The sequence below is a fragment of the Centropristis striata genome, chromosome 10 (genome assembly GCF_030273125.1).
Source record: "Centropristis striata isolate RG_2023a ecotype Rhode Island chromosome 10, C.striata_1.0, whole genome shotgun sequence".
In the NCBI taxonomy this organism is placed as follows: Eukaryota; Metazoa; Chordata; class Actinopteri; order Perciformes; family Serranidae; genus Centropristis; species Centropristis striata.
Window position 1 is genome coordinate 30720447 of NC_081526.1, and position 27490 is coordinate 30747936.

Consider the following 27490-nt stretch of genomic DNA (forward strand, 5'->3'; position numbering starts at 1 on the left):
ATTTGTGTTGTCTCAACAAAGACAAGCTACTATGTATTTACCCAACAACCACCAGCATTCATGCAACTGGGACCAAATTGAATTATTCAATTATTTGATTTTATTTAGAACAAGAAGGAGCATACTGATCCAGTTCCCAGACGTTTATCTGTCTGTCTGAAACATTTTTGTTCCAGTGATCAGAGCTCTCTGCTGGAACCCTTTCCTATTTAGACATGTTAATATACAGTATGACATATTTCTACAACATCCTGACAGAGGCTATTTATCCCAGCTAACAAATGATGGCTGATCCAACGGAGAAAAAGATTGATTTGAGCTATTTATATTGATGAATAAATTGTTGTTGTTCTGTAGATTGGTCGGTCAATCAGGTGACTCTTGTAGCTGCACCTCCTAAATATTGGACTTGGATCTCCATTCATTTGTTTATTACTTACTTACTAGATTCTTGGCGTGCTGGACGTGCTAAGGTATTTTGTAACTTCCGGTGTTTCTGTGTGCTTGTTCGTTGCTCCTGCTAAATACAGTTAACTCTGTTAAAATTACACATTATAGCGGATAACTATATGCCTTATTTACACATACGCTAGTTTTGCTTAAGCACTTGTATATCTCTTGAAGGATAGGGGCGTTTAGCTTAGCTTAGCTGTAACTGCTCACTTCCTCTCAATTGAGCTGCAGGTCAAGAGAGCACATCAGGTCCTCATACTGAACCTTTCCTGAAAACCGGTTAGAACTAGATCAGGGTGCAGCTATTTCAGTAAAAAACATACAAGTATCAACACCATAGGTTTCAAAAAAGGAATTTCGAAAGGGAATGTCTGGTTTAAGCAGACATAAGGTGTCTATTTTTTTAAATGAAACATCATGAGGTGTCCAGTATCGGTTGGCTGCTGTGTCACCACCCACAATTGACCATGTCACAATTGTGACAAGCCCAACCTATTGTTCAGGTGAGTCCTACACCCAGAAGAAAACTGTGAAATGAGAACCTTTTTGGTGCTCTGCAGTGTCTACGCTGGGATCACCAGTCAGAGTCCACACTGTAAAAAAAGATAAACAATAGCTACTCAATAAAATTGAGGCAACAGATTGCACGCAATATTAATTAAATCTAACTATGTTACAAGTTGAGTTAATAACAGCTTTACAGGAAGTGCCTGTCAATTAAAAACGGACTAATTCTACTGTGTTGGATTCATTCAAAATTCTCTTGACTTAGAATTACATACACATAAAGATTATATTTAATGTGATCAAAATAAGTAGATTCTATCTCAAACTATTTTAATTTAAAGTTACTTAAACAACTGCCTCAAAATCAAGGACACATTTATATTTAATACATTTTATCAAATATATTAAGTGAAATTAAATGACTACAGAATAATTTATTACAGTGCAGCGTTGCTCATTGCATTTGGCTATTATTCTTTCAATAAATGGTGAAGTTTATTCAGTTGTTTTGAGCCTTTTGTAAAAACAAAGTATAGAACAAAAGAACCGGGAAGAGTGTGGGAGGCTTTAAGGGCCCTGGCTCTAACACTGTCCTTATTGTAGTGACTATATCGCTAATCTCATCTGTCCACTACGTTACTCAGTTTAGTTAGCTACTTAGCTTAGCTGCTAGCCATGGCTTTTCTCCGTTGCTCTCCCTGAGGTTTCTTCCTTTTTTTTTCCCTCTTAAAAGGGTTTATTGAGTACTTTTTCCCTGGCCGATGTGAGGACCTAAGGACAGAGGTTGTAGTACCATGTACAGTCTGTAAAGCCCTTTGAGGCAAACCTGTGATTTGTGATTCTGGGCTATATAAATAAAATTGAATTGACTTATTCATTCATTACCCCCACCCAATCATCCACAGGGGTCTGGAGTCAATCCAAGCTGACATTGGGTGAGAGGCTGGGCATAAGCTCGACAGGTTGCCAGAGACGAAGACGAGCTCTCATTCACTCATACGGACAATTTAGAGACACCAGTTTAACCTAAGCTGTCTTTAGACTATGGGAAGTTGCTGCAAGCTGGACTCAAACCTGCTGATGATACTATCCATTGGTGGGGGTTAATAAAGAATATACAAATTATTAAATGCCAAAATAATGTCTTAAATTAACTATTAAACAGACAAAGGATTAATGTAGAAACAGAGTGGTAACTGTTTGCTATAGCGCAGAGGTCAAAAAGACAATTACAGAGGCAGTTCACCCGTGTAAAACTCAACTGTCTGAGCCAGAGACGAAAACAAGCTGGATGCTGTGTCAGGTGGGTTTGCAGGGACAGAGTGTTAGTGGTTATTTCAGAAAGAGCCTGACGACCCTGTGGCCAGGCAGCAGTAATATATTGGCTGCTTGTAAAGAAGCAGACTTCAGACAAGAGAGAGTAAAAGAGCTGTCAGCTCAGGGAAAAGAGGGCTGATTACAGCTACAGAGCCACACCTGAGCCTCTCTCAGCCTGATGCCAACCGTTTAATACGGCTAGATGCACACATGTTTGAAATTACACACACATAGGTATGGTACACGTTCTGTATGAGATGTACTTGAACTTGCTTTCATGAGTTCGGGCACACATTTTTTTTGTTTTTTTACGAAAAAAACAAAACAGAAAATTCTTCAAATTCTTTAATATTAGCACACTTTTGATTTGAGACTTTCTTCAAGGACAGGAAGCAAGTGGGTGCAGCTTTACAAAAGGGTGAATATTCACCTTCCGTTAACTTCCATTTCTAAACCAATAGCAAAGACGTGTTTGGTTTGCAAGAGCTTGTTTGTAATCACATGAATATTATGACGCAAGAAATTCAGATGGAGGACAACAGGTGATAAAGCCTTATACTTGGAAATAAAGAAAAGTGAGGACATAGCAAGGTTGGAGGAACTTGAGACTCAGATGTGAACAATACAAAATGAAGTTGCGCAATCTCTCACACAACTTGACCAAAGAGTCTAAAGACTAATGTCTATTTTCTGTGTGGTTCGATCCACGATCTCGGAACCAAAATAGTATTTGAACAAGTGTCGTCTTTTTGCCTGTGTGACTAAAGTTGCTTCAGAGTTTATGTCTTCTATATTGCTATTTCAACTCCAATACTAGTATGTACATGGAGGCAGCACTGGCTACTAGGTAGCTATCATTAGATACTATTTTCTAATAACTACTTCCCAGTGGTCTGGTGAAACATAATTTTAAACCTGGTAATTGCTAAAAAAAAAAAAGAGAGAACTTGTCACAGCAGATTGTCATCACATGGCAATTCTAACCTTCACTTTTAAGCTCTGCACGATTCTCCAATCCTCCAGACTTTCTGATCCACGTCCAATAAATTAACCGAAACTGCAGCCTTTTTTACAACCATGAACCAATACGTGTATGTATAATGATGTGTGTGCTATTTTTTAGAACGCTCTGTTCTGTACCACAAGCCACGATCACTTCGACAAACGCGACAAATGTGTCGTTATTGGTGGTTTTGACAAACGATCTATTCTGTCATTTAGGTTGAAGTTGTTGCCAGTCAAACTAACCAAGGAGTTCTGTTTCACAAAGTAAACAGCGTCTTTAAAACTGCAAACAGTCGCAAATTAAACACAGCCCTTTCACAGTCGCTATTGAGTTTTTCTTTTTGATGTTTTTATCAAACAAGGTTTAATTTACCCCTTTTTATGCAGTGTTATTTCATCAACCTTTGTGAATTTTTTTAGCAGGGCTGTAGACGTCTTATCTGTAAAATTGGCTTTTGGGCGAGTTCTCTTCAAGCTAGAAGAGAAGTGTTGTATAATTGTATCATGTGGTAATAAGGCTCTCATTATTTAACTCAATCTACACATACAGAAAGGATACTTATTATAGGTCATGCTGATGAGAGAATTTTTCACTCTGGAGCAAATGTAAACCCACTGATGTGCCTCTTTGTAGTTGTAGGTAGAAATCCCCTATAGTGGAGGAATCCAAGAAATGAATTCCCTGGGGGTTTACTCTTCTCGTGAGAAATGCTTGTTTCAAGGCTTTCCACATCCACGGTAGCCAAGTATTTTCCCCAGGTAGGTGTTTTTCAATAACATGCCAGAAACTAAACATCTGTAGAATGCTTGATATATGATGGAAGTCTGAGAATATATGGCTGAATGAAATGAGGCACCAGCAGAGATTGGCTACTAAAGGTTCCACAAGGCTTTTATGGTTTTTGGATAGAAAACAGGAGTCACATTGTGTTTACAGCTGAAAGAGTCATGTTCCTCTTTATATTCAGTTCCAATGCCATGTCAATGACATCTACAATCTCCTCAGGAAATCTGAAGTAGGGTTGACCTTTAATTTCCTGTAGAATTATTCATCATTAAGCTGGCAGGGAACCTCTTTTTTTATAATCACCCATGTTCTGCGAGACGATTGCACTGGTTTTGAAATAACAGATTACTGTTAAAGACAGGGAGAGAAACTGTTTCCCCCTGGCCTTCTTGGAGACATACATTAAGATCTTACACACAGTGCAGCAGTGCAAAGGGAGTTTTTCCATATGAAGATAACATCTGAAAAGTTTTTATTGTGTATCCAACACAGGCAGCAGTAACTCAATTTACTTGTCAAGATGTATACTGAATAGCCTGTTCCTGTTGCAGGTAGGTATTGGCACAGATCGTCCCATACCCAATTTCAAACATCTCAAGAAAATGAGATAAGGTTGACGAGTTCCAAATCACAGTGGCCATTGTTGGCTCCTAGGTTGCCATTTCTTTAACCTCTTTTAAATCTATTGCAAACTTATCTTTCACTTGGGCTGCCAAATCTATTTGACAGCCGTCCAGGGGATGTTACAGCAGGGGTTTAAAAGAGGCAGCACTATCACACTGTACTGTATGTCATTCAAGTAACAGAGATCAGGCAGGATGGAGAGTGATGGCCACAGGCAGCTAAATAAAGATGAGACAATCATGGTTCTTCTTATCATAAAATTTGACTGATAGCTAGTATTAAAATGAAAACTGCATCATGAGCATTAACAATGCAGCACTGCAGCAAATGACATGGTGGTGGGAGAGTGCAGTCCATGGAAACCCTCTCCATGATCAACACAGAAAACTATATTATTTATTAGAAATGTCTTAGTATTTGTCCTTTGGATTATTCAGTTTGAAGAAGCAAATGATTTCAGTATTTCTCATTTGAAATATGTCCCTGCGCTCACACATATGTAACATTGCCAGATATTTGCGTTCCATTCACTTCCATTTAATAAGAGTTAAGGAGTGAAGAAAATATTGGCTGCCTGTTCCGAAGCACATCTTTGCATCACATGGTGTCAATTGTAAGATAAGATATTCCTTTATTAGTCCCACAACGGGGACATTTCAAGTGTTACAACAGCAAGTCTATAGCAAAAATTGAAAGAAGCATTAGTAAAACAACAATGAATAGAAACGAGCAATATTAACAGGAAATATAACAAGTATTTATAATTGAAACAATAAGAAATGTAGAATTAGGAACAGTATAGACAGAACCGTTAAAATTACATGGTGAAATAAATAAATAAATAAATATATAATCACAGTGGAATGATAACCAACCAATAACAAAGAGCTATTTGAACTTTTTGAACTCCGCTTGATGTGATGCAACACGTTCTCCAACTTAAACGACAGAAGACGTTGTGTGTCAGTACCACAAATTATAACACATACGTATGTATCGCGGCTCACGATACGGCGGCACGTTCTAAAAATAGCACACACGCCACACACTAGCGGTAGTTATAAAGGCTGCAGTTTCTGTGGGTTTATGTTATAAAACCACTGACCTATTTATAGTAACAAAAGACTAAGTAGTATGTAAATGTTGATTAATGCCGGAAGTGAAGTAGTTACAAGGGTCTTGTGACTACTGCAAGTTAAGTAAAATAAATGTAATTCACGTAACTCAAGTTTAAAAGCATTTACCTTCGTTTTCAAGTTGGACTTGAACCCCACTCTCCTTGGTGAAAGTCTGCCATTTGTTCAAGCCATCCACCAACCAAACCTCCAACCGCGGCAGAAATCTGCCTTTTACTTTGCTTGGCTGTCAATCACTACTACATTAGCACGATGGCGGCGCACACATTACAGCCAATGGTGAATTACATAAATATAGCTCGTTTTTCCACCTACGTTTTTGAGGGGAGACAGGCGTCTATTTGCCCTTTTTGCTTCCTTAGAATGGAAGCAAACAGCAGGCTAATGTTCCTTAATGTTAAATTCCATGTGTGACCTCAACCTATAGCTGGGTTCATTTTTTTTTTTGCCAGCTGTCTGTCCTATATTTGGGAGATGCAATTGTGTTGCTTGAAGCATGGATTACGTGTTTTTTTCATATTTCTCTAATATTAAAGATCACGTGTTTGTAAAATATTACACCCTGATGCAAGTAGACTTGTCTATTTTTGTGATTAGTCATATGCTGCAAAGATAACACCTTTTAATGTGAACTCGCTCATCAGATTAAGACTCATTACTTTTATTAATCCCACAATGGGGAAATTCAACCTCTGCATTTATCCCATCATTTTTTACACACAAGTGAACACACCATGCAAGGAGTTGGGGGGGTTAGGTGCCTTGCTCAAGGGCACTTCAGTCCTTGACCCGTCAGTACTGGGACTCTCCGGTTACAAGCCCGATTCCTAACCTCTAGGCTACGGACTGCCCAATAACTAGATTTGAAGTATGGTATGTTCGAGGTGTTAGACAACAAAAATCCCATTTGTTCCAAGAATATTGAGATGAACCCTTTAATACTTATCTTTTTCCCAGCAAACATCAGCATGATCAGTGATACACTTTCAAGGATAAAAAAGGCTCCCTGATTAACTGATCTGAAGAAAGTAACTTTCTGAAGAAAAACAAAACAGAACTTGTGCCATAGATGTCAGTCAAGCAGCAGCAAGTGTCATCAATACTTTCAACACAGTTCATTTTTCACAAATTGAGGTTTCAGTGGAGCGCTCTAAGTGAGCGAGCTACCTCAAGCCTCTCCGGCTGTGTGTAATTGAGCAGGACAAGAGGAACTGAGTAAGGCAGACATCAAGTATCTCTGCAACTGAAATGAGACAATGAAACGCACACCCCTCCGTGTCAACACAGTTGGAGACAAGTTTTCTATTTTGAGTCAGGATGTAGTAAAAAGCGGTGGAAAGGTTATTTTCACTGCGATTTGAAACTTAGGGGTCATCAGCCGGCAGCATACAATTCACTTTCAATGTGCTTAAATGTGAGTAGGAATAAATCTGGATGTCGTCACGGATAGAAAAATCAATAAACATGACTTGGAAGATGGATATACCTATTACTAGCTTACACACACACACACACATGCATGAGCTGAGTTCCACTTGGAAATGTCATAAACAGAAAAAAACATATGTTTTTAATGCTGCTTTGTGCGAACAGATTTTGCAAAGAACAGTCCACAAAGAAGAACAAACATAATGCAGAGATGGATAAGTGCACAATGCATCCTCCTGTGACATGCAGAATAGAACAGTATTTCATGTTGGAAACGTAAACCTGCCTGGGGATGTGTCATTTGGTGGAGGCAATTAAGCATTCTCCAGCTGCACATTACAGCACTGGGGATAAGCAAAAGATGGCCACCTTCCATAACACTTTCATGTGCCTGCACTGAATTTATCGGCCAATAAGAATGGTTTTTCATCGCTTACCAGCTTGCTCGGCGTGCATTCTCCGTTTGCTTCCATAGAAGTTTAGGCATGATAGAATCGTTCTACCAGCAGCGTGCTTTGAAGCCTGTCTTTGTCTCCCACAGTTTCTCATTTACATAAAGACACCTTCTACAGAGACTGTACCGCACACATACACACTCGCACAACAATTAATATCATGAAAGCAAGTGGTAAAACACTCCAAGAGACTTTAAACACAGACTGAAGACATTCACTTCTATACAGTAATGATCTGCTCTGTGTATTATCGTACATATTGTGTGCGAATCTATGCAAACATACTCACACACACACACACACACACACACACACACACACACACACAATCCCCCTCGCCCTGCTACTATCTCTGCTGGTGTTCACAATTCCCACTGAGTTTATGCTTCCGGAACCCAATTATGCCTCACTAGCAAATTAGCCACCATTAGCAGGGCACCAGCATGCATCACCAGGGGAGAAGGAGAGGCCGTTAGCTCATCTTACGGCCTGCCTTCCTGCTCACCCAAAATACAGATAAGCTTATAATTCACACTAATGCTGAGGGAAATGGCAGCACCTCTCCACACTGCCGTTAACGTCGTCAAGCGTTAGCTGCAAATGTTTAGATATGAGATGGCTTACACCAGTGATTGTATTGTTCTTATCTTGAGCGTGTTTGGCATCGTTATGAGGTGTATTTCATTTTTCAGAAGTGGATAAGCAGACTATATTGGTTATAAAATGTATTTATGGTAAACACAGTAGAGAGGACCGAACAGGAGTGTTGCAGGATGCTACCCTGAGCTATCAGCACCATAGAAATGGAACAGGAACAGGGATTAAGCACAGATACATAAACACAGGTGTTGATTGCTTTGTGAATCACATGTGAGTCATATACTTGTTAACCGTCTGTGGAGGTGAAAAGCATGGTAACGGTAAACAATGTTTCACAGCAGTTTCTGGCATTGGCAGAAAGCTGTAAGTCTTTTTTTATTTTTATTTACAAGGGCAGATATCAACAAGTGCAGACCAAGATGCCTCTGAATAGACCTATGAAATATAAACCCCAACCAATCAGAGCAATGAAGTGTGATGAAGTGACACATGCAAGTTGGGATGGTGCTTGGTTCGTTTTCAAGCAGGAAAATATGGCGACCATGGCACCAGCTATCCCATATAAGAGCTACAGAAGCAACTAAAATGTGTTTCGGAAAACATTTGCAAGAAATGGACAACACAATATCAGAATCTTGATTCATATTTGATCAGCGCTGCCTCATTTAACGTTTTGATCTGAGTTTCATGAGTTGGCTGGATGTCAGTCATCTTATTAAACCCGCCTTATATGAGATAAAGTGACGCGACGCATACCGCAGAGCAAATAAAGCATGGGCTCGGTAGATTCTACTGGTTTTCAGGCCAGCTGTAGGTATAGTCTACCTTTTGCAGTGCTGTGCAGATAAAGCTTTGTGAAGCATTTTCTTTTTTCTCTGAGCATTGATGGTGCTTTTAGTTTAAAGAAAAAAAGGCTAAATTAATGGTTGTTAAGTGTGCTTTCAACTTATATCCGAGCCAAAGCTTTTACAATTTTAATTGTACTTTATGAAATGGTCTCTTGGCTGTTCAAACTTGGTAGTTTCATAGAGAGACATGGCAGTGGTGAAACTGAAGTTATGTTGGATACAATGGTTTTCAATGCTTTTTACTGCCATCCAATACACAGTTATGAACTGTTCAAGCTGGGGTTTTTTCTCGTGGCATGTCATGAACATGACTTCAACAGAGGCACTGCACTGAATTTGCTCTCCTATTTCTTTGATAAAGAAATGACACTACACTATACACTAGCTTAAATACATTTAGTATTAATTGGACTGCAGAAAAATTAAAGGATTTGAAGAATTAATGCACATAATGTTCTAAAAGCCACATGCTGATTAGGCCATACTGTACAAGATAAATGTTCATCAGCCATTATTTAACAGGAATCTTTTTTGTGCATACAAAGTAACCTATATGTTTAAATTCCTTAACCTATATAAGACTTAGAGCACTAGGTTCCTTAAATGCACCGTGGTTTTTAGGTAGTTTTCAAGCAGCTCTCGGTGTGTGTGAGGGGGTGACACACAAAAAACAGGAGAAAAACGGAGAAGGCAGAAAAACTCCATGCTGCTATGAAACTCCAGTTAGCACATGATTAAGCGTTTTCTGAGCATTGATGAAAGCTGCTGTTAGCAGTGAACCACAAACGAGTACCTACCTCGAAGAAGCCGAAGTTGGTCGTAGGAGAAGCTCCGTCAGAGTGTTTTCCTCAACTTTTAGAACTATTCTGGTGAGTTAGCTTAGCTCAATTAGCACATCATTGCAGTTCAATGCATTGAAAAATAAATAAATAACCAGTCAGAATAGTCGGTAAATGTTTAATCATAATGGAGGTGTGTTTTTCATAATATGGTGATGATGTGAAGGTTTTATATTGTTTATTTTGATGAGTGTTTAGCACTTTTTTTTCCCCCGGCTGCTAATTCAGCCGTGGCCTGCGAACGAGGCTATGCGCAGCTCACGTACCGTAGCTGTTGTTGTAATCCCAACTGCGAGTGATGCAGAGAAATATTGTGTTTACATTCAATGTGTTACAAAGTACGGTATATTTGTCATGATTCAAGCTACATAAATTACAATTTTATGTGTTAAAAAAGGGAAATATTTAATTCATGTGTATGGTTTAATTAGTTAAAATGCAGTTTATTTTTTTATTGTAAAACCAAGGACATTAAGGGAAAAAGACATTTCAAAAGTCTGAAAGTCTGACGTGGATGCCTTCTGTGTGTCAGGACATCGACACAAGGATGCTTGCTGTACCAGGAGGGTGGTAGGAACCAAAACAAAAGGAAACCCACCTGAGAAGCTCTTTATCCATTTTTTTTTGCTACGTTATTCCGCCTGGAACTTAGGTTGTTTTTTTGTTATTGGGGCCCAAGACTAACCAATAAATGACAGTTGACAACCAAGATAAACTGATAACTGAAAAAGACTGACATCATAACTGAACATTCAAATTAAGATGGTTCAAACTGGAAAGACAAACAACTTTATGTGAATTTGAAAGAGTAACTACGAAACAGGGAAGTGGTACCACATTTATTATTTTTTTCCTTTTATTCTTTTCTTAATTCTTTGAGGTATTGAAATACTTTATTTTTGTTTTACATCCATTTTGGTTGTTTAAATTATTTTTTGTGGTACATTTGAGTTAATTATTTCTGCATGAAGATATTTCTACTTTAACAGAATGTACGTAAATGAAACTGAACAGGATATCTACATAAAGATAATTTTCTGTTTCATATAACTGTGGTCCGGTGTGTTGTGTGGGTTGGAGGTCTTATTTACTCCCTTACAGAACCTGCTACTGCCAACCTTTCCCAAACCTAGAAGATCAGTGAGCGTGAATCTGAGTAAACCTGTGATAATTCTGAGCTGTATGGTCCTAGGTCTAAGATTTTTGATACAGACCCTAGATTTGGATATTGTAGATTGTATACTTAGGTCAGCAGCATAGATCTCTTCTGTAGGAGAGAGGGACACACATCCAGGTTACAACTGCATTGTTTATTCATATAAAAGCAAGCTATATAAAGCTTGATTTATAGTATTTCTGGGTTTTATTCATCCTCATTTTTTGCATGCAGGGGACAAACTGCAGCTTATAAAAGTAACTCCATCCTTTGCCAAAGACTATACTGAGTATTCCTCTGAAACACATCTGTCAGCATAAGCGGACAGCAGGAGCTCTCCTTTCATCAAGTGTCACGCTGGATGGCACTCTCTGCAATATGAAAATTGAAAGAAAATTTAATTATCCTAGCTTTGTTGTTGCATATTAATTATGCTTCAAAGTGGGAGCAGCAATGGATATTGTGGTGATGGATTTAAATAGATTCCAGGGCTACTGGGTGAGTGCGGGTGTTTGCACACTTGTTCAGGAAAGTAGTGGTTTTGAAACAAAACTATGAATTAACAGTTGCTGCCTAATGGAGACAATTACTTCAGAGATCAGGCTTCACGTGACTGAAGGCTTGTTTTTTTTTCTTTCTGAAACCTAGTGTTCATTTGGTTTTGTTCATTTCATTTCTTGCGTAGTGTGAAGAATCTCCAACCTGCTTTTTGTTGTGCAACTCTATGTTGAAAAGAGACCGTAAATAAGCCTTGAAGCAATAACCTCGATGTGGTTCAAAAAGTTCACGTACTGTATTTTCTGCAGTAGAATGTACTGTAACTAAGGTGATGGGTTGGCATTGTTGACAGTCACATACTTGAGCAGCTTGAGTTGGAGATGTGAAGAAAAGTAAGTGTTGTTGTAGAAGAATTGATGCTGGTTTGAAGGCATAGGGTGGTCACACCAAATATTGATTTGATTTAGATTTTTCTTCTGTTTTCTCACTGTTCATTAATAAAAAAGAAACTATTAACCATTCCATTTGTGAAAGCATTCTTATTTTACAGCATTTTTTCACACCTGCCTAAAACTTTTGTACTGTATCTATTGTTGAGGTAGTTTGGCTAACGCCAGACTAATCACAAATGAGATTAGTCTGGAAACCAGCCATTTATTTTTCTCTGTAGAGGAGGCGTGGTTTATGATCCTCCAGAGCCGTTTATTGGGCGCTGAGAGTGTCTATCAAAATCGTATGTAGAGCGACAGAAATGGATGTTTACATAGCCGGACTAGCCCTCTAGCATCTCTACTTTGAGACTAAAATGCTCAGTTGTGCTTCTGCAACGTTTTTCTGCAGCATGTTGTGGCTCTGGCTGCTCACAGTCTACCAGCAGTGTTGGTGTGTGTGTCTGTGAGAGAGTGTTGCTTGCTGCTTTGCTTCTTCAGTTCTCGCTTTCTGCAAGATTATTTATTTTCAACCTTATTTCCCCCTCATGTCATTCAGCCACACACATCCACTGATTTTATGGTCAATAGACGAGCTGCTGGGGGTCTCTGGGCGGCTCCGCTGTCCCCCGGCTTGTAGCCAGATCACCGGCGTTACGGTAGCAAGCTAGTAGCAGCGCTAGTAGCGTCGCTAGTTGGTAGATTAGGCTTTGGCCAAATCCTGTCGGAAGCAAGACTAAAACATCCTTTTTTGCGGTGAAACAAGAGTGTAAAGTCAGTTGTTTTCTTCTTTTAAAATCAACTGTCACTCTAAACTATTTAAAACGCCGTCAGCTAGATCGAAAGAGAGTTTCACATCTGCTGCAGCCATGTTGGATCCGTTTGGATCCCTAAAACAGGGCTAAGAAATGGCCCTGGTTTCCAGACTGGATGGAGATTTGAAATGAAATTCGAGCGCGCAAGGCAGTATGGGTATACCCAGGCTATTGTTGAGGTGCATTTGGGTAAAACAATTTAACTTTTTTTCCACTAAGCTTGTCAGTGATTAGTAGAAGAGTGTAATAATGCTAGTAGTTTCTAGATTTGATTGTATGCTTGACTCACAAAGAAAAACTTTGTCAGTGTTGTGAGAGTTGAGTTGAAAAAAAGGACAAACCAGGCCTTTTCTCTGAGGCTATCCCCATGATTTCTTTTTAGTATCATTCATTGAGAATGCAGCACAAGAGAGAAATAAATAGATGTCCTCATCAGACAACAGGGAGCTTTGTTCAAATGTTCAAAGCAGCATTACATATTGGTATGTTTTGCAATATAGCGCCCCTGTAGTTTCACAGTGCAATTCACTTCTACCCCGCTGGAGTAGATATGAACAGCTGTACACAATAATTTGTCATGATAACATTACTTATGCTTAAAAAAATAGCCAGACAACCTTGCGAACACAGCCAAACTCCAACCCAAAACTTGCACAAAAGCAAATATTACTTACTCACTTCATCTGTCTACAAATATTTATATTTCAAAGCTATCTAAAAGCCAGTCTGTGATTTGCTGGCAGCTTCTTGCTCGGTCACTCTCATTTTCTTTCCATAGCTTCCATCGTTAACTTCCAACTTGCTTTCCCCACCTCTGACCATCAGGAAATTCAGTAAATCGCCAGGAGTAAAGGCAGAGCTCCTGGAGGACATCGAAAGGAAACCAGAGGATATTTTCAGCATAAAATATGATTCATGTTCATTAGAATCAATGACAAAACTGGTGATTTGTTAGATACTTCTTGTCGGGGATTGTACCTGCTCACCAGAGTTAAATAGTGCAAGAACAGGTGTTTGGGGCAATTCTTTTTAATTTGTTATGTTTAGGTAAAATTGTTATGTAATGTCGCTTGAAAGCAACCCATGTGATGTCTGTAAAGTAGCATCATGTTGCTATGTGTCACCACAAAACCAATGATTGGCCTTCAACATCATGTAACATAGGGATTTAAATTTGAATCCTGGCTCATACCAACACTCAATATTTGTTTCTTTTTTGAACAAGTAAGGTGGTCTTTCTCTAGTTACCTAAACTTAGAGGAGAACTCCATTTTATTCATTGAATCCTGTTTACAGGTGTTGGGAAGTTCTCTTTGGAAAAATGTAAATGAGTCTTTTGTGGCTCCAGAGGGAGCTGTGAAAATGCGATAAATTGCCTCAAGGGATTCATTTCACTTCAGAGTCTGAAGGCTAAAAGTTTGAAAAAGAAAAAAAAATCAGTGTGTGGAGTTAGAAAGCTGTGAGCTTACCGAACCTCTGTAGTCTGCTCCTCCTCTTTGCTCTAGGGTAGCAGCTCGGGGCGAAATTAGAAGCTACATACCTAAATCTCCAACCAGAGTTTTCAGTGGTCAAGTTGGTTTGTTGATGTACTGCAGGTACCTGGGTATTATGAGAAAGAATATACTATGAGAGAGAATATATTTGGTTCTGCTTTGGTGCTGATTACTTTTTTTATTTTACTGTTTGTATTTTACTGTCTGCTGATTTGCATTGGAACTTCCAAATGAGGAAATACCCTGCCATTCAATAACACCAGTGCAAATATTTGGGGGTTTCTGAGAACTTTCTGTTTTGCCTGGAAGCAGTGACATGCTGGAAGCACCGACATCCGTCTTTCTAATGTGAACATGGATCAGTACCTGGAACCTTTGACATAACCAACCAAAGGGTATCTGGCTGAACTGGCAGCCTGGAGTCGAAGGTTATCTTGGGGGACTTAATTCTTACCAGACATGCCACGGGGAATATAGAGCAGAAAGCCTAACCACACTCATATCTACACTTTACAGATAACTCAGGGTTCATCAAAGGTCTCAGTGTACTTGCACTTCCCTTGGACATCAGTAACACCACATTTTTTTTGTTCTTGAGATATCAGGGACGGCAAACTGAAATCAAGGTACGTAATGTATGGATAAATTTAGGCTTTCTAACCTCATCTATAAAAGACAGATTTAATGTATCTAGAAAGCTACAGAAACCACCTCATTAAAGCTTTATGGCATCAGTTAAGTAGCTGTGTTTTCCTTTAACCTCTTACTTAGTGTTGTTTTATTCATTAGATGTAACAGAAAAGGTCCATGAAGAGACTTTTCATCACCTTACAATGATGTTCTGTTGCGTCTTTCCACAAGTATTTACTGTTAACCTCAGAGCCTTTCATGAGAAGCACACTAATCAATATCTGCTTCTATTCCCTCCCTCTCTGTGTTGATCTCAAGACAAGTTTAGACTAAGGTGATATCAGGGATGGAACAAAGTCACTTGAAAGTAATTCAAACTTTGCCGGAGGCAACTAAACTGTCTGACAACTCTGCTCTGCGAAAGAGACACGCTGCAGAGAGAGAGAAGAGATATAAAGTTTCTCTCCAGGGTTAAAAAGAAATCACTATTTTCAAAGCTTTGTAAGTTTAGCAGTGTTTGAGTGAGCCATTGAAGTGTGCAGAATTCTGAGCATTTTATCAGCACTTTATATGCTTTATGAGATCACTCCCATGCTGAGTTGAATGTGTGTTTAGTGTCAGGGGGCTGTGGGATTGTTGTTTTGCTGGTCCCATGGAACCTCAGGCTTGCAAGTTTTATTTTTTAAGCCACATTAACAAGATCAGACTGATGCCAACTGACCCTTGGCTAAGCCCCTAGCTAGAACGGCCACTGTCTAATCTCACGTTAGAAACTGTAACTAGGCCCGGGAGGCCTGTACAGCTTCCTCAAAGTTTAGAGGGATTTTCTGAAGCCAAAAATTCAAGAGATATGTTGGATATGGATTAAATGTGTGGAAGGCCTTAGTCACAGCACAATCCATGGAAGATCGACCAAAACTTAATTTATAAGGTTGAATAAGTCACACAATTTCCACCAGTAACACCAAACAAATAAACAATGCAACCTTAATATTTTGTTATAACTTTAAGTTATAATGTTCGGTGACATAATGTAATGCAGCAAATAACTTAATGTTTGAGGCAGCTATGCTAATGAAGTTAGCAAACCAATGACAACATTTGCTGAAATAATATGCGATTTGCATTTTTTGATCGATATTAATGTCATGTTTTCTCCTGTAATTAATCAAAATTAAATGTCTTACTTTGACAGCCCTTCTTAAACTGAAACAATATGTTCAAGAAAACGGTGGACATTCACCCAGGAGAAGTGGGTTCATGTCCCATGTGAAAACAATAGTAAATTACTTTTTACGTTTTACGTTTACGTTTACATTTATTTACTGTTTTATCTGTCTTTATAAGGCCTTACCAGGACCTTTTTTGCCCTTAACCTAGGTCAGTGGTTTTGTACCATAAAGTCCCCATAACCTGCAGCCATTTCTGCAACCGTACGTATATGTACAATGACGTGTGTGCTATTTTTAGAATGCTCCACCATGAGCCGCAAAACACTCATTTTGACAGACGCTGATATGTGTCGTTATGGGTGGCATTGACAAACGGTCTATTCTGTCCTTTAGGTTGGAGGTCTTGTTGGAACAACAGTTGTTTTCAGGTCAAAGAGTTCTTGGGACCCTGAGAGGAACTGCCCACTGGAGAACTCCTCCTAGAACTACATACTGGATCATCAGGGGCTTTATTTGTCTGCATTTGCGCCTCAATCGGAACGTTTTTAAAAACAGCAGTTGCCAAAGCTGCATTGGCTGTTTGACCAATCACCACATACTTCAATCACGGTTCCTCTTGTCCTGTGAGACTCTGAAGTAGGAACCAAACAAGTCTATCCATCCATCTATGGAGACAAATAGATTGATTTATGTGTACATTTTCAAGACAGTTCCCCAGTTCCAGCCAATGTCTTGTACATCTTTGTTGGAACTCTTTCGGAAGAGCAATGTAGACACATATCACTTCAGTACACTCAAGATGTCTCCTCACCTGACATATGGGCTGATTCACTGTTTGGTGGACAGGTTACGTGTTCATGCTGGAATGTGCTTCTGATGTGCAACCCAACCTGTCCCATGTTTCAGAAAAACACCCTCACAGTCGTGTTGCCTTAGGCTCGGTTCCTGTGGAGGTCAGGTCTGGGCCTGCAGCTGTCAGGATCCAAAGCCTCCTGAAAGTCTCAGTCATATGCCAAGAAAAGTGTTTATTTTTTCTTGTGCAGCTTAATGTGCTGTGCCTCTCATTCCTTAAACAGATTTCATGGGTCTTTATACGAGGCTGTATCTCAGGTGATTGCAGAGACATTGTGGTCTAATTTAAAGGGGTACACTCTGCTAAGTTCTGTTCTGACTTTGGTTGGGAGTGGTTTTCTTGTCCTCAAGGCCCTTTTATTTAATTTATGATCATAATCATTCCAAGGCATTAACTGTGATGCTCACTTTTCAAAGGGAGGAGGCTCTACAATTACTCTCGGCTCCTATGGGAATGAAAAGAATGCTTGCATAATGCACACTTTTCTTTTAGGGAAGTGCGTTGACTGGAAATGAAACCTCTGGACTGTGGAAAAAATTGCATACTATTTAATAATTTGATTACTGGCCAAGAAGTTTCAAATTGAATCGTGTCTTTCTGAAAAACTGGTTAGAGCGAGTGTGGAGCTCTGCTTGTGTACAAAGCAGAGAAAATGCAAAGCAAGGAACTGTGTGTCTCTGTGGATCGGATACATTCATAATAATAGAAGAAAAATCAATATAATGGAAGAGTCACCTCAAATTGCCCATGTATACATTAATTATTGTGCCCAAAGTGGCAAAACATGTAAGTAATTGTGCATCCAATAATCTTCACTGAATAATTCCATTTACAAATCACATATGCTTTTTATGATTGACCCCCCATTTACCAGCTAATTAGTGATGTACAAATGAAGCTTCATTAAACAATTTCTTCTTTTTTTTTTTTTTAATTTAAACTCCCTATATGGTGCTATCTGTTCAGCAAAGGACTGACTCACTTACCGTTCCATTACAAGAGCGCCATCTAGTGGGCTCAGAAAACAAAGAAAGTTGTTAATGAAGCTTCATTTGCACATCACTGCACCTAATGCATTTTCTGATGTTATGTAAACTAACAGGTTGTGTTCAAAAGTGCATACTGCCTACTAAATGTACAGTTAAGTATGCCATTACCACTGTTCACACTGAGGTGTTTTCAAGCAGTACATCTCTGCATCACATGACTATATCGATCACAAATTAAAATTGTTTACAAATGTAAATCAACATTACCTCTTTTATTCAATTTAATATTTCACAGTGCTATTCCAAGGTAAATTCATCATTTTAAATACTATCTATTAGTGGTAGATGTTTCTAACAGTACATGATAATGATACATCCTGCTACACAGTGGTGTAGTTGTTAGCACGTTGTTAGCCGGTTCGACTCCAGCTCTTCTGTGTGGAGTTACAGAAACACTTAGGTTTATTTGGTGACTCCAGATTGTCCATAGGAGTGAATGAGAGTGTGGTTGTCTGTCTCTATGTGTCAGCCCTGTGACTGATAGTCTGGTGACCTGTCCAGGGTCTCTCACCCAATGTCAGCTGGGATCGGCTCGGTGACCCGAGTGTGGATAAGCAGTAAAGGGTAATGAATGAATGAATGATGCATCCCATGCTTTTACCTTGATGCCACTCGCCATTTGTAAAAAAAAATTAATCAACTGTTAATAATTTAAACATCTGCCTTGCCATCCACAATTGGACAGTCGAATATGTCCAGTGAGCTCATGTCACACACTCAGAAATTATTGCTAATCTAGTTTACATCCGCATGTTTGGACACAAAATCCACATACCATACAGTTTGAACGCACTACATACTTACTTAATAGTTAATATGAAATTTCGAACAGGGCAATACATCTATGGCTCCATTCTATTGACAAATCCTCATACCAAAGTAAGTACTTTACAGCTCATACACAGATTTTGGTGTACAATTCCTTGCCTCACAGCACCAAGCCAAGAAATATAGTGCCGCACATAACCCCTAGTTAAACAGGAACTTGTTGTTTTACACTTAAGCCTTTGTGCACGTTAAACCAACAAGATGTACCCTGCTAATGGATTAGCTTTAGAGGTGCTAGAAGTGGATTTTTATACCGATGGACAGAGCCAGGCCAGCTGTTTCCACATTTGAAGTATTTGTGCATATCTGTGTGCATCTGTCTGACCAATTATTGGCAGCATACTTTACTTTAAAACGCCCTCCCTACAGTGCTTTGACCTTGAGCCAGGGTTGTAACATCTTGCCAACAAGGCAAATAAGCATATTTCCCAAAATGTCAAACTGTTCCCTCTAATAATACAGTATGTGTTTACACATACAGAAACCTACACAGGCTGTTTGGGATAATCCTATTAAAATTAAATGAACTGAGGAAGTCCACTGAACTTATTCAATTTACTTGTTAGTCGGATGCTAAAAATATTTTGACAAAGAACACTACATAAAGCAGTCTTGGGTTTTATTCTATCAAAGCTAATTACATTATTGGTTGTATGAGTTATATAAGTTGTTTTAACCAAACTAGTCGCTCTAGGGATGGCAACAAAAACAGTGATGCAAATTCTATTGTTTACTTATGATAACTACAAACTGGGGGCTAACCCTGCTGGAGTAGAGCCAGCAAGCCGTGAGCTAAAGTCAGGTTTGTGCATTTTGTGCGTTCTCTTAGCCCCTGGCTAACATGCTAACCCTTAGCCAGGGGATAAGTGTAGTGAGAGAAGCCTTTTTCTGTTGAGTTCAGTCAGTTCAGAGTTTTCTAAAACACATTTTTGGCTGAGGTCAGCCCTATAATGTGAAAGTCTGTCAGTCTTAATGTGTGACTGATTGTGTGAGTAAAGTTGGAGGTTTTTCTCAATAAACATAATGTATTTACCTCTGCAATCAATCAGGTGATCGACTCTTCTGAAACTTGTTGTTGTTGATGTTGCTGTGCAACGCATTTCTTACTCTGCCTGCGATGCTCAACTCAGAAAGCACCATTTGAGAAAATCACGGGGAAGCTGCAAGATTGCAATCCTTGGTGCCAGTGTTGTTTTTCTTTTAAATTAAAATGTTCCTCTAAATGTGTTTCAAAAGTGATGTTTCAGTCCTCACTGTAAGGAGTTGACACAGTTTGATGCATATGTATATGTATTTATGCCTGTATCACTGTAAAAATGTGCACATTGACCATACAAGATCCAGCCATGTACTTGTTTCCAACCCAGTCTTGAATAAACCCTTTTTTCTAAGTTAAACACAGCACTGAACAGTGTTAATTGGATTGAGGTAAGTTATTGTTAAGCACATGATTAAAGCATAATGAAGAGTGCCATGGTAGTAAATGTCACACTTTATTTGTAATACATTTTTTAATGGGATTTTATTTTCAGAGCATGTGTCAATAATACTTTTCCCTTTTTAAATGGTTGCTTGGCAAATAAATACAAGTAATCACATTTTCTGTAGTGGTCAGTTTGTTTCTTGCCAAGGTGTCAGAAGAGCAGGCAGGGTTAAAGCAGCGTTCAAGACCTCTGACAGCATCTGCATTCAACCTCGGATCACATGCTGTTTAGCCCAGGAGCACTAATTAAATTTGGAATCCAATTATGGAAATGGTAATGAAATTTCCAAATGGGGAAACTCGTAATCTGCTCATTGAGGTGTTTAATTACAAGCGGGTCTGTGCATTGCAGATATGTTACACTTCTGGATTTGGCGGACAGAGACATGGACATGAGTTTGACAGTGTGTGTGTGTGTGTGTGTTGGAGTAATGGAGGAAAAGAGACAAATACTGAATGTGTGTGATTGTGTTCAGGTCATAGGATGCTATGTCCTTATAGCATATACTTACGTGCCTGAGACGAGTGATGATTTAAAGATATCTGGCATTTTTACTTCTAATGAAAATGTCTTGTCTGTGTGTAATTTAGCATAATAATATCAGCTCAGTACCATCCACATTCAAGCCAATAAAGCTTACTTGAAATACAAAGATTATATGAAATTGGAAACCTGAATTAAAACGAGCCATGAAGAAAAGAGATGGGCGAGATTGTGTGTGTCAGAGACTGCTCACTGAAAAGAGAGTCTTAATAATATATTGTGGCAAGATGCAGCTCTATTCACTATTGTTGCTTGAGAGTGCTCACAATTTGAGGGCAGGTAACCGTCAAAATTGTCTTTATGTGTGTGATGGCACCCAATTTCATATTGATCAAAGCTGCTGTAGACTGAGCCCAGCCAACCACATGTTTGTGGTTTAGCCTCAGGGTTGAAAGAAATGGAAGCAGCAGGAATTCCATAATGAAAAGTGACGTGAAAAGATCGCTGATTTCTGCAATTCCTAGATGGCTATGTTTTAATGGGGCCGTGTTGTTGTGTTTTTTGGCTCTTCAGTGGTTCTCTCCGCCTCCCTCAAGCTTTCCTCCTGAGCAATCCTGCCTGTTTCTCGATTGCTCAGGGGTTCCCTTTAGTGGTCTCACTTGTCTTTCTCATCTCTGGGTCACCTTAACAAGTTCTGCCTGTTTCTCCAGGTCCCCTGCTGCCCTGCTGATCAGACCCAACTCTCTTCTCACACTTCTCTACCATGGTCATTACATCCTAGCTCTGTGTTACCTCCTTGGGCAACTTTTCTCCTCTATACCTGCCTTAAAGCCACGATCTGCCCTTTTCAGTCTGAATGATGGGTCTTGCATGATTGGATCACAAGTGGACAGCTCTACCAACCTGATCTCAGAAAATTACATGAAATGACCACTACTTCTGAACACAGAATTCCGTGCTGGTGGCACTTAATGTGCGAAAATTACATGAAATTTAGGAGCGTTCTAAGTGTTGCACAAAAAAAACATAGGTTACGTTAAAAAAAGTAAGTTGCGTAAAAAATACGTAAGTTACGTTAAAAAAAACCTGTAAGTTACGTAAAACAAGGTAAGTTGCGTAAAAACAACGCAAGTTACATAAAAACAACGTAAGTTACGTAAGCATGGTAAAATTACGTAAAACAATTAACATACCGTGTGCCACAGAAGTTACATAAATTACGGAAAAACTGTAAGTTACATTAAAAAAACAACAACATTTTAACTTACGTTAGCCTGTGTGCCCAGCACGAAAAAGGATCCCCATTGACTTTACATTGGCATTGTTTCCATATTGGTAGCAGGTCATTTTTGCACACATTACGTACCACCAGCATAGAATTTGGTGTTAAGAGGTCGTGGTAATTTCACGTGACTTTATAAGATCAGGCTGGCTGTACATGCAGTAGTAAATACAACCAAGTTGGGTTCGTTCACTCCAGATCTCAGTGAGTAGTCAATTAGTCTTGGGACCCAAGAAATCCATGTCAGATCCATTTGCTCAGATCGCCTTCCGACATGGTCTAGGCAACAGTAGCCGAAGTTCTTTCCTGTGTCACATTGAAGGACCACCTGCTCAACATTGGCTGGCTTTGTCCGACATTTCTGACATTTTTTGAAAAGCCCATTGAGATATGTTACAAGTTTGTCAAACATCTTGAGCGATTTGATTGCCGGCAACACGCCAAGGAATACACCCAGTCTGTATTATTTTGATATCTTCAGTGGTGTGGCACGACTTTTCCACTAGGTTTAACATTAGATTTTTCGGTTCAGAAAATGTATCCGAGTTCAGGATTATGTTAGTGCCGCCTTCCACCAGTTAAAAAAGAACACCACATCTGATCTTTGCAGGCAGACTTGATGAAGTGAGATCTGACTACAGGTGGTCACTCAAGATGCATGAGGAAATGCATTCTAATGCCTGGCGTACTTAGTGCTGTCCACTTGTGATCAGATAATTCAAGACACATGTTAATGTCAGGTCTGTACATGACCATAGACAAAGATACGTCTATATACGTATAAGCGAAAGGCATGCAGATAGTGAAAGTACAATTTGCGCTTCAGTCTCTGCACATTCATCAAATATGTCACTTCTCCAAGGCAGCGCTGACAGTAAGAACATATTGTGCATTAGTCCTGCTTTCCGTAGAACTTGAAAAATAAAAATACCACAGTGCATATATCCATATTGATCCAAAGCAACAATGAATAGCACAGAAATGTCACTGTCCATCTCCAGCTGTACTCTGCTATAGAGAACACAATGTTTAACATCCTCAGCCTTCAGCCTTCAGTTCGTACAGAATGTTCCTTCAAGTGTGCACTTCAGTCAGTCCACAGTGCCTGTCCTGTTTGGAAAGTACAAGCTATTTAGGAATTATCCAGCGGGTTCCCCTTGAGAGGCCGTTACATCAGTCCTGAAATAAAATGTCCTGTTTTGCAAACTAAAGCAGATACTCTTTGAGCAGGAATTTTAAAACTTTAATATTCCACAGTAGGAGGCAGTGTCTTTATTAAATTTTAAATGTCACGCTGGTTTTTAAATCCCCGGTGGAATGTAACTCGGTAGATTTAAGGAAAGTCTTAACACACAGGGAGTGTGACAAATACACAACAGAACTGCAAATTACTTGCCTTCATTAATTTCAGATCAAAACTATTCATACTGGCAGTGATGCAGATTTGCAACAACATTTCCGGCATATACATACTTTTATTTACTTTTTAAACAGTCTTTTATAACACCTAATCATGAGGGTTTGGCCCTAAGCCTAGGTCAGTGGTTTTGTAGCCTAAATTCACAGAAACTGTAGCCTTTTTTACAACAGCGAACCGTACGTGTATGTATAATGACGTGTGCTATATTTTAGATTGCTTTTATTCATGTTTCAAAGCGACAAAATCATCCTTTTTCTAAATAATTTAAAAACAATGTTGCTTACTCAAAGTACTCATGACCAAAAATTATATAATAACATGCAAATAAATTGCAACCTTAACCAAAAAAACACCCCACCCCTGTTGTGTAAGGGCCTAAATCAAGTACTGCAATTTTGTAAAAATGTCAGTATTTCCATTTCATGGTACTTTTTTACTTCTACTCCACTACATTTCTGATGGGAGTGTCACTCCATTTATTTGAAAGCTTTAGTTACTGGTTCCTTTGTCGTATTTTTATATTGCATTATTGCTAATTTGACCAAAGTGGATATAAATACTTTACAAATGCACAAATCATGATTCAGCTCATGTGCACATTGGAGTTAATGAAATCCCAGTTTGTGTCATACAGGCACTAAAGAGTTCCTTGTGCCTCCGAATCTGACCAAACGTGACAAGTTGGGAGTGGAAACGGACTGAATCCTCTCATCTAACTCTTGGCAAGTAAGTGATTATTTGTCCTCAAATGTTGAGCTATTCCTTTAACGAAATGGATCAATCTTGCTCTTTGACAGATGAGTACAGGAAATCTTTGTAGGAAGTCATCTTGAGTCATTTGAGTGTGATACCTCCTCGGAGGTGATTAAATGTGCGGCTGCCAAATTGAACTTGAGCTTAAATGCATATGAGGACGAGGAAGACTTGTTAATTTGAAGCAGAGCAGGTCACAGTAGTTAAGTAGCTGAAGTCACACATAGGAGAGGTGAAGTAATAAGTATTTTTGTATCTAAGGCTCAAACCCAGTGCGGCTGTTATTTGTCTTTACAAGTGCCATGCAAAATGTTAGTGCGGCTGTAATAGGTGCATAAATATCAGCTCAATGTCCTTCCATCCCACTAAGCTTTCCTTCAATAAAGAGATTAAAGGTAAAAAGCAATTGGACAGCTTCTGAAATGGAGCTCACCCTTCTCATATTACACCATCAACAGCCTCAGCAGTAAAATATTTACAACACTGTGGAGAAAGAGGATTTCCCTTCGTTTTGTATTTTCATCCAACAGACAGACCACCTACCAGGCCGATAGACTTCACTCTCCGCTGAATGTCAGAAAATCGATCCCCTCTTTGCTCAAACTACTATTTTCTGTGTATCTGGAGAGACTCTGCATTCCCTGCTCACCAGACCTGTACATGTACGTAGGTGTTAATACTCCATTAGCACATGTAGGATCCATGCCACTGCGCATCTCTTTAACCAAACTGCATACCGTCAGTCGCTCCTAAAAAATAAAGATGCTAATCAGTGGACAGATATTTGACACTCGATCTTCTCTCAGAGGAAGCCGAACACTTTGAGGCTGGCTCTGTGGGAGAGTGGAGCTGGTTATGCCCCTGCAGCCCTTCCACAGTAATCTGACATATGCAGTGCTTTGCACTATTACAAGCTTTGAGGCACTGATCAAAGGAACGCGCTCTAACAGGGCCAGGAAACAAGAGAAGAAACAAATGAACAAATGATTTTGTTCCAACCCCAGTTTGATGTTTACCTCTTGCTCATCACGGCCTCTCCGCCTACTGACTTCACACAACCATCTCCTTATCTCATTTCCCTCACAACTGTGTAACCCCACTCACCCTCCATCGCCCTTTCCCCCATGTGTTTGACAAAACCAATTATTTCCTTCAAAGGAATGCCATCGAAAGCTGTTGGACTCTGATCCGTGTGCTTTAGACACTGACCGATACAACAGCATGACAGACACTGTTAGCTGATGTATAATGGTGTTAAATAAGCAAATTTAAGGAATCCATATCAACAACATTTACTAATGTTATGAATTTGTGAAAAAAAGAAATACAATTTTGACAAAAAACTATACCAGCGCATTTTTTTTTTCTGAAGTTCTCAAATCTTGGGCTTTTACTAATTTAACACACATAGTACAGAGAAAACATTATACCTGCTTTAAACTGACAACAATCACTAACATGATACTTTTGTAGGGCTGGGCGATATATCGATATAAAAAATATATCGATATATTTTTAAATGTGATATGGAATTAGACCATATCGCATATATCGATATCGTTTGTTTTTTTCCCATTATATATAAATGCTGCCCATACTATGGTTTGTCATATTTAGTTCTTTTGTAATGTTTATTATTTTCTCATATAAAAATATATTCATTTCAGAGAAAGATTGGCCTATTTTATTTCATAGGCTATTTTTATTTATGATGTTTTTTTCATTTAAATGTGCACTTTATGGAGCTTTGATTTTTTTTTTTTTTTTTAAAGGTTCTCCTGTTATACAGTATTTATGTTAACTTAAATAGACGGTCTCAATAAAACTAGTGACATGTCATATTTGGCTTTGACTTTGACTGAACATTTGCTCTCACTTTGCAATAAAAAATGTTGGGATATATATCATATATCGATATTCAGCCTGAGACAAAAGTCTAGGGCTGGGCGTTATTTTATTTTTTAAATATGTTAATAGGGCCAAATCGGCTGATTGTTTAATCTCATTATTAAAGGAAAGCTTCATGGGTTTAAAAGACATTGAGCTGATATTTATCCACCTATTACAGCCGCACTAACATTTTGCATGGCACTTGTAAAGACAAATAACAGCCGCACTGGGTTTAAGCCTTAGATAAAAAAATACTTATTGCCTCACCTCTCCTATGTGTGACTTCAGCTACTTAGCTACTGTGACCTGCTCTGCTTCAAATTAACAAGTCTTCCTCGTCCTCCTATGCATTTAAGCTCAAGTTCAATTTGGCAGCCGCACATTTAATCACCTCCGAGGAGGTATCTCACTCAAATGACTCAAGATGACTTCCTACAAAGATTTCCTGTACTCATCTGTCAAAGAGCAAGATTGATCCATTTGGTTAAAGGAATAGCTCAACATTTGAGGACAAATAATCACTTACTTGCCAAGAGTTAGATGAGAGGATTCAGTCCGTTTCCACTCCCAACTTGTCACGTTTGGTCAGATTCGGAGGCACAAGGAACTCTTTAGTGTCTGTATGACACAAACTGGGATTTCATTAACTCCAATGTGCACATGAGCATTGAATCATGATTTGTGCATTTGTAAAGTATTTATATCCACTTTTGTACAAATTTCAGTATTTCCATTTTTCATTCGTAGTTTCACTCCATTATTTTGAAAGCTTCAGTTACTGGTTACTTTGTCATATTTTTGTATTGCAGTATTGCTAATTTTACCAAAGTGCAGTACTTGATTTAAGCCCTTACACAACAGGGATGGGGGGTTTTGGGTTAAGGCTTCAAATAATTTGCACGTCATTATATGTTTTGGTCATGAGTACTTTAAGTTACATTATTTTTAAATTCTTTAAAACGTAGTTGATTTTGTTGCTTTGCATAATAAACATAACATAACATCAGCAACATAATGAAGCAACAATATCTCCATCCTAAACCCCAGAATAGACAGTTTGTCAATACTACCCATTACGACACATATGAGTGTTTGTCAAAACACCGGTACCGTGGATCATTCTAAAAATAGCATGCACCGGGATTTCATTAACTCCATTGTGAACCCATTCACATCATTATTAGATGCTGAGAACAACTGACAACTGTTATATGAAAGTGTGAAGGTGGGGAGGAGGGGAGGTGGATGGATTAAACA